Consider the following 9263-nt stretch of genomic DNA (forward strand, 5'->3'; position numbering starts at 1 on the left):
CCAGCTTACACTGCTGAGGCCACAGAAGCCGGAGGGTGTTGTTATTAGCGTTAGACGAGGGTGATGTCACTGGCTGAAGTGACATGAGGCAGTGGGAAGGAAGGAAAGCTCTGCGTGGGGTGGGCCACCAGAACGGTTGCTACATGAAGAACGAGGCCCAAAGACTCGCTGGGGAAACGGTGCCAGGGAAATCAGGCCACAGAGCCCCAGGAAATCACAAGCACAAAGCCTACTCCTGGGGGGAGATGCCTGACCCAGGTTTGGAACCTGAAGCAATCTGCATGTTTATAATAAAACGGACACTGGGCAGTTCTGAATAATTCAGCAGGCGCTGTGATCTCCTTACACCGCGTGTCCCCGAGGTTCAAAGGGAAAGGGGCAGGCTCATCCCAGGCCCGCTGCTGTTGCCCCGCTCTATGAAAGGGCGTGACAGATGGGCCGACGCTGGCCACCACCCAGTCACGCTTCACGTGCTGATTGGTTTTCAAAGGAGGACAGGGTTTGTGAATGGGGCCAGCTTGTTGCTTGCCGCCTTCAAATGGATCTTGCTGGTCGTGTGGCCAGCCAGGCTCCCTTGTGAATGGGCATCGCCTGTGGGTGGTGAGCAAGCCAGAGATGACTCTCGTCTTGTACCCCTCCCTTGTGGAGCTGAAGCTAAGGTAGGGCTGGGGGAGGGGAGGGGAGGAGAGGGGAGGAGTGGAGGGGAGAGGAGAGGGGAGGGGAGGGGAGGGGAGGGGAGGGGAGGGGAGGGGAGGAGTGGAGGGGAGAGGAGAGGGGAGTGGAGGGGAGGGGAGGAGTGGAGGGGAGGGGAGGGGAGGGGAGGGGAGGAGTGGAGGGGAGAGGAGAGGGGAGTAGAGGGGAGGGGAGGAGTGGAGTGGAGGGGAGGGGAGGAGTGGAGGGGAGGGGAGGAGGGGAGGGGAGGGGAGGGGAGGGGAGGGGAGGGGGGGAGAGGCTCCCCAGGCTCTCTCAGCTGGTGACTTTAATCCTTTACCAGTCTCCCTTGCTCTGCTCAAGCTCAATGTCAGCTAGTACTAAGTTCTGGCAAACAAATTTTACAAGTTAAGACAAGATGGAAGTTTCCTTCTCTGTCACGAAAAGAAGCGCAAAGGTTACAGCACACAGCTATGACTCTAGTTTGTCACTGCCACCACCGTCAGAAGCCTAGGCCACTTGCTGCTCTGCCGTTCTTAGTCCTTGGCATATATATCACTCTCACCAACATCACAACCTGCATCCAAGCATCAACCCAAAAGGAGATGGGACAAAGGTGTCTGTGGTGCACGCCAGCCATTGATATTTTCCCCAAAGCTTAGGAAATGGCAACGTGAGCAGGCAGTGGTGGCACACGCCTTCAAATCCCTGCACTTGGGAGGCAGAGGCAGGAGGATCTCGGAGTTCTAGACAAATCTGGTCTACAGAGTGAGTTCCAGGAGAGCTAGGGCTACACAGAAAAACCATTGAGAGAGAGAGACAGAGAGAGACATAGAGACACAGACACACACACACACACACACAGATATTATATGGCTACACTTGACTGCAAGAAGGGTAGGGAAATATAATGTTGATTTTCTATAACCATATGGTTTTGGAGGAGTGGGGGAGATATTTTCTTTGGTTCCTACATCCCTGGAGAGTCTTTTTTTCCAGACAATCATTTTCAGGACATAACAAACATGGAAGCTAAGGAGAACACAACAGCAGGCCATGATGCCCTGCCGGGAAATAGGCACCTGTTTAACATCAAAGTTTTAGGGTTTCCTTCTTAGGGATCCCCCTTGAAACGCAATCCTTTCTGTGCATGCAACGCTTGGTCCTTTGGTAAAGCCCTGTGAGGACCTGGACACTTGCTCCACTGCAGTGAGCAGCAAAAGGCCTTCATCCCACCCGGAGGCTCTGATCTACCTGCAGCCATGATACGGGTGAGCTAATTTGTTAGCCTGTACGTAGGGTGCAGTCTCAAGCCCTTCATTGCACCAATACCACTCAGCAAAGAGTCTGACGTTCTGCATGGGGTAGTGGTAGACTTCTTTTCTGTTCTAGATCTCTTCCTGGACAGGTGTTTGCAGGCACTTGGGCGCTTCCCATATCAGACACAAGACAGCAGCTCCAGATCAAACTTCCGGTTCTAGCGGGCTTTGAGATGCCTAAAGTTGACATCACGAGCCTTGTTCACCTCCTCAGCCCTCAGAGTTCCCAGAATCCCATGGTTTTCCCTGTCTACATCCAGGTTAGTGAGGGATACTGAACGCTGCTCTGGCGTCTGCACCTGAATTGATCTAGTGCCTTCTCCTGATTCCCTAGGACCAAACTCTGCCTCCATCTCCATCTCTAATCCGAGATGCCTCTTCCCTCAGTGCCACACTCCCTCCCCACCAGGATCTCAGGAACCAGAAGCTGCAGGCTCTGCTTCTCCCTCACTACCTTTGGACCAGCCCCCTTTAGAGATGAAGGCAGGACCCAGCCCATTGCGCCAAAGCTCATTTCCACACCTACTCAAGATGCTCCTCTGGTGATTTAGGAAGACAGCACCATGAACCCCACTTCTCCTCTGGTCCCTTTTCTCCTCAGCCTTCTTCCCTCCCCCAGTCCATTCTCTAAACCCTAACCCTCTGCATCCCCTAAAATCTGTCCCCATTCCTAGCCCTACTGCTCTGGTCCAGGCCCCACTGTTCATCTGGATTCTTACGCAGAAGCCCAGCTGCCCTTAGTCTCCAGGCCACGCCCAACAGGACTGCCCAAAGGGCCAAGCTACGAATTACATTGGTCCATGGCCCTCAGTGGCTTCCGGCTGCCTCTGACCATTGTCCTCTTCCTTCCTATGGCACTGAGGACAGAAGGACAGCTCTTGTCCCCAAACCCTGCTGCCCCCGTGCTCCTTTCCAAGACCCTTGCACCTTGCACCTGCTATTATTGACTCTGCCAGGAGTGGCCTTCCCTCCTGTCTCTCCAATATCCATCCTTCAAGTCTCTGGCACAACTTCATCTGAGAAGCTGCCTCTGTGGTTCCTCACTGTCCCAGCAGCAGGCTCCGTCGGGCGGCAGTGCATAGACTGCCCACGTCTGCTCCCATAGGGCCCATCGTCACTCCCTCTAGAACATGAGCTCCCGGAGAGAAGGACTCGAATTGTGTGTCTTTGCTACTAACCAAATTGTCTCCCTCTCACTTCCAGTTTCAAGGCTAACTCCCTGGGGAGCTGTGACCACACAGAAACTATCCCCCTGGGGATATGGGGTCAGATGATGATTCTAGGATCAAGAGGAGGAGAAGGAAAACTGGGGAAGAGGGGTTCTCTTCTCATGGAGATTAAGGAGTGGTCTCTTTGAGTGGATCCTGAAACAGACAGACACGGATGGGCAAATCTGAAATCCAAATGAAGTCTGCATTTTGGCTAGGAGTGTTGTAGCAATGTTAGTTTCTCCACTTTGACGAAAGGCTGTGGCTGGGTGAGATGTTAGCTTTGGGGAAACTGGCTTAAAAGCTTGCATAAAATCTGTATACTGCCTTTGCTACAAAATGTAAATTTTGTTCACTAAAATGAGAGGTTGGGAGAACGTTCTGGTAGGATGCTTGATTCTCAGCACCACATAAAAGCTAGTATGTGGATGTAGGCTTAGAATCCCAGCAGAGACAGGAGGTGGTGGTAAGGATTAGAAATTTAAGGTCAGCCAGGCAGTGGTGTCCCATGCCTGTAATTCCCAGCACTTAGAAGGCTGAAGCAGACCCCAGCTCTGAGTTCAAGGTCAGTCCAGATTGGACTGCCAGTGGTACACAGAAAAAAACAAAAACAAAACAAAAAGTCAAAAAGCAAAGAGATTGTGACCTAATTCTTCTTTAATATTTTTATTACATATGCATATATGTTATATATATTATTATATATGTTTGATTGCATCTATGTATGTGTACCACACACATGCCTGGTACTGATGGAGACCAGAAGAGGGTGTCAGATCCCAGGCACTGAGTTACCAATGGTTGTGAATCACCATGTGGGTGCTGAGAACCAAACCCAGGTCCTCTGTAAGAGCAGCAAGTGCTCTTAACCCTAATCCTAACCCTAACCTCTCCAGCCCCATGGACGGACTTCTTAGGAATCTGAAGATAATCTAATACTCATTCGTCCTCTTAACAGATACTTGTTGAGCCCCTATTAGCCACTGAGCATTGTTCTGAGAGCCTTGGATACAGCAGTGTCCCAGCCAAATCCCCGCCTTTCTGGACTTTAGGCCTGATAGGTCGAGGCTTTAGCCACTTCTCTAACCCCACTCCACTCCACAGACTCCATGGCTGGGCTCCTGGAACTGAAAGTGGGAACAGGAAGGGAGGCAGGAGGCTTGAGGCGGCTCCAGAGCTCATACCGGGTGCGTTTCTGGGTTGCCAGGGTTCTGTGCGTCAGAGAGGCTCATTTATGAAAAAAGCCAAGCAACTAGAAACCAAGGTTCTTCCAGATAGGCTGAAGGCGCATGCTCAAAGGCACGAGGGCGCATGCTCAAAGGATGACAGATTTGCTGTCACGTGACTGGATTTAGACCCCCCCAAGGAGTGGGTTGGCAGCCCCTTTCTGGTGTTGGCTGTCAAAGAGGACTGGAGCAGAAAACAGGCAAACAATCATTCGGGGTTCACCCAGCACCCCAGTATGGGCGGGCTTTAGTCTGACAATTATAACAATTACAAGGTCAAGGTCAGAGTCTGACCCAAAGCCACAGGAAAGGGAGGACACCATAGTCCCCGTCCCCACCCCCATCCCCACAACCCCTAAACACACACAGACTCTGAGTCCCAGCACGCAGGCAGGTTTTGGCTCAGAAGGGCTTGTAACTGTGCTCTCCACCCAGGCAACAAAAACCAAAGCAGTATCCTGAGAGGGGCCCCCAAGCGCAGGGTTTGCCGGGCCTCAGCCTCGGGAGGGAAAATTGCTCAACCGTGAGGAATGTGGAGTTAAAGCTGAAGCCAGAGGAAGCTCGGGAGGTGACAACTGGGCCTGGGAGGGACTGCAGGGGGACCGACTGCAGACCTCAGCTAATGGCAGCTCCTGGATGAGAACACAAACAGCAAAAGATGTGCGCACAGCTTGGTGCTGTCACCGAACCAGGACTTGGCTCCTGCCTCAGGCTCCGGACCCAGGCAGGAACCTCCCACTGAGAACCTGCAGGCAGCAGATTGCTGTGGCTTCCAGCTAACCATCTATCTCTAGCACCCAGAATGCGGAGAATGGTTTTTAATATAGTAGGTGCACAATAAATCGGTTTGAGTGATCGAATGGCTCTCAACCTCCGTTTCTTCCTGTTTGATCTCTGGGCTCCTAGCAACTCTGAAATTATGGGATGCTGCGATTAAATTCATGTTGTAAGGCTGTGGTTTTGCTTTAGTTTTTCAGGGACATTTTTAGTGCTACCCTTTATGATGTGCCAGGAGTGAATTTGACACCAGATGGCTTTTTTTTTTTTTTTTAATAAGAAAGAAGACAAAGGGAGGGAGAAGAATATTTTCCAACTGGCAATGCTGACAGCATTTTGGAAGAAAATCCAGAGAGGCAAGGAGGAGCTGTTTTAGTTTGGTTCTTCCTTCCTGCACACTGCTTCCCTAGTCTTCACCAGAAAGAGTGTGGATCCTGCCGGAGCTTTTTATGGTTGAGGCCCAGGGAACTTCATAGTCCCAAGGAAATCCACCCCAGCCGTGTCCTCGGTCAGAGAGCTGGCCTCTGAGCTCAGGGTCACAGATTCAGGCAGGATTCTGGCTAACGGCTGACTCTGGTGTTCGTTGCAACAACAGGCGCTTGGCAAACCAAAGGCTTGATATGTCTGGGAAGCATTCAAGGAAGAAGAAGAAAAAAAAAAAAAAAAAAAACCCAGCCAAAGTGGCAGGAACTCTTCTGGAATTCCTCCTTCTCATGGTGGGGAGCAGGGGTTGATCTTTGCTCAAAATGGCTCCTAGCTCGGCTATTACTGTGTTGTAGCAGAGGCGGGGAATTCCTAGAATTAAGTAATCTGGCAGTGCGCAGGGTGGGTTGACAGAAGATCCAGAGGCAATGGCCCTGTGCATGGAGGATGTAGTCAGTCGGCCCTGGTTCCATTGGGCCTTGGCTCCGCTGATTATTGGTTGTTCGAATAGTACAATAGATTTTTACCTCTATGTGCCTGTCCTAGTTAGGGTTTTTATTGCTGTGATGAAACACCATGACCAAAAGCAGTTGAGAAGGAGAGAGTCTATTTTACTCACAATGACATGTTACTTCATCAGGGCAGGAACCTGGAAGCAAGAACCAATCAAGAGGCCATGGAGGGATGCCACTCACTGACTCGTTTACAGTTTCAGGTGGTTAGTCCGTGACCACAATGGCAAGGAACAGACAGACAGACAGGTAGGGATGCCGCTGGACTGTGCAAGCTAAGAGTTTACATCTTGGCAGCAGGAAGCAGGCAGCAGGCAGAGAGAGGGCATGAGTGGGCCTGGTATGAGCTTTTGAAACCTCGAAACCTACTGGAGTGAAGCAAGTACCGCCCCCAAAAAGGCCACACCTACTAATCCTTCGTAAACATACAGTTCACCAATTGGAAACCGACCATTCAAATATATGAACCAATGGGGTCCGTCCTTCTTCAAACCACCACAATCCCTTAGCTGCCTCAACTATAAACTGGAACAATTGAAAATTGCACCTCAGAAAACTGTTCTGTGAATTGAATAGAAAAATATAAGTGTTGATGGGCCCGGCACGAGAGAGTCACAATGTCTTCCTGTTCGGCTACAGGAGCACCCAAAATCTGGACCTTGTGCTGGGAAGAGCCTCAAACTGTCTGATTTTGATGAAGCCCACTCTGATACTATCACCTTTGAGGAAGAGAATCCCGCCTAGTTGACTGGTCCCTCCACATCCCTAGCAGACTCGAAGAAAGACACCCAGGATGAGCAGAAATCACACAACAGACTTTCCATTCCACCAATGGGATCTGGCAGAGGAAAGGAGTTGGGGATGAAGAGGGAAGAAGCGCTGGAGGCTAGCTGGCAGGTTGTACCAATGCAGTAGACAGTAGCTATCCGCCATGAGCAGCGTGTAATGGCCACCCGTGGTCTACAGCTCTGCACAGGGTTTGCACACCCTCAGACATAGGTAGCTGAGGACAATCTTGACCTGCTCATTCTCCTGCCTCCACATCTTAAGCATTGGGATTACTGGTGGGCACCACCAAACGTGGGTGACAAGCTGTCTTCTGTTCCTGCCGTGGAATCTTCACTAGAAAGCTCATTTTTAGTGTGTGTGTGTGTGTGTGTGTGTGTGTGTGTGTGTGTGTGTGAGAGAGAGAGAGAGAGAGAGAGGGAGAGAGAGAGAGAGAGAGAGCATTTGCGCCTTTATTTGTATGTTAGCATATGTAAGTCAGAGGGTGACTTCTAGGGGTCTTGGGGGGATTGTCTTAGTTAGGGTTTTACTGCTGTGAACAGACACCATGACCAAGGCAACTCTTATAAGGACAACATTTAATTGGGACTTGATTACAGGTTCAGAGGTTCAGTCCATTGTCATCAAGGTGGGAACATGGCAGCATCCAGGCAGGCATGGTGCAGGAGGAGCTGAGAGTTCTCCATCTTCATCTGAAGGCTGCTAGCGGAAGACTGTCTTCCAGGCAGCTAGGATGAGGGTCTTAAAGCCCACACCCACAGTGACACACCTACTCCAATGAGGCCACACCTCCTAACAGTGCCACTCTCTGGGCTGAGCTTATACACACCATCACAGGGCTGGAACTCGGGTGGTCTGGCTTGGTAGACGTCACCTGCTGGGCCAGCACACCAGCCCTAGAAGCTTCTTGAATCAGCTTCTGCCTTTAAGTCACAGCATCTGCACTATACAAACCCCAGCAGGAGAAGCTTGAGAAGAAAGCTTTCTCAAGTGCTGTGCGGCTAGATGGATGGAAAGTGGGGGAGGGAGGGTGGGAGGCAGCTGGTGCTTAGAGCCCAGAGACAGGTCACCTACTAACCCCAAGTACCTCCCTTCAACACTGCTGCTCCTCCTCATACTCCATACAAACTTTTCAGCCCCTAGAAAGTTATGGACACCTACGTGCCCAACTTGATCTATCACAGGGAGGCAAATGGGAGCCAGACTCTTCAGCTGCCGTCACACTTGGCTTGCAGGGATGGCAGACCCCACCTCATCTTTTTCCCTTCCTTGAATGGCTACTGGACTCCAGCTGCCCTAGGCAGGATGGAGCTGGCCGATTCCTGAAATGTCTTCTGTAGTCTTTGTGTGGTTCTTTGTGGGTTAGCTACTTCCATCTTTGGAGTTCCTTAGAAGGACTTTCTGACAACCATCTATCAGAACTAAGCATCCAGGGCCAGGCAGGTGGCTCGGTTGGGAGAATGCTTGCCTACTATCAAAGCCCTGGGTTTGATGCCCAGCACTGAATAAAACCGGAAGTAGTGGCTCGTGCCTATAACTTCAGCACTCAGGAGGGCAGAGGCAGAAAGAGCTGAGGAACCCTCAACTATATAGCATGTTTGGGGCTAGCCTAGGCTACCCAGGACTGTCTCAAAAACAAGCTAACAAATTAATTATACCATAATATGTAGGAAATTGTATCAGGAGGATCATGTGTTCAAGGCCAGTCTGAGCTACATAGTAAAACCCTGTCTGAAATAAAATAGAATAAGGATGGAAGGGGAAGGGCTGGAGAGATGGCTCAGCCTTTGAGAGCACTGAGTCCAGAGGTCCTGAGTTCAATTCCCAGCGACCACATGGTGACTCACAACTATCTATAATGGGATCTGATGCCCTCTTCTGGTGTGTCTGAAGACAGCAACAGTGTACTCACATACATGAAATAAATAAATAAATCTATAAAGAGAAAGAAAGAAAGAAAGAAAGAAAGAAAGAAAGAAAGAAAGAAAGAGAGAGAGAGAGAGAGGGAGGGAGGGAGGGAGGGAGGGAGGGAGGGAGGGAGGGAGGGAGGGAGGGAAAGAAAGAGAAAAAGAAAAGAAAGGAAGGGAAGAAAGGAGAAGGAATAAATGAATAATAAATAAATAAGCTGACGTCTAGAGCTGCCTGCTGTTATCCTACCCTGTTCCGTCATGTCCATGCTCCTGCTGCACACAGACTGAGTGCTCCTCATTATTCCGAATCACCCTGTCCTAGCCTGTTTCAGAGTGTCTGCACAGCAGCGTTTGCTTACTGAGGGATGCCTCTTTGTCCCTGCGTTAGTCCCTTTCTCGCTGGCATTTTCAGACCATTCTCTTCCAGGTGGGGTAAGGCTCAAACATGGGG

The 9263-nt window shown here is 50.6% G+C and overlaps 1 long non-coding RNA gene across 1 annotated transcript; it reads left to right on the forward strand.

The window, feature by feature from the left end:
- Positions 1 to 536: 536 nt before the first annotated feature.
- Gm30539 (predicted gene, 30539) lies at positions 537 to 3511 on the forward strand. The gene is made up of 3 exons (NR_155763.1): positions 537 to 659; positions 1828 to 1922; positions 2044 to 3511. It is a non-coding gene; the product is annotated as a predicted gene, 30539 (long non-coding RNA).
- Positions 3512 to 9263: the final 5752 nt, after the last annotated feature.

This window comes from Mus musculus, chromosome 10 (genome assembly GCF_000001635.26).
Source record: "Mus musculus strain C57BL/6J chromosome 10, GRCm38.p6 C57BL/6J".
Taxonomy (NCBI): Eukaryota; Metazoa; Chordata; class Mammalia; order Rodentia; family Muridae; genus Mus; species Mus musculus.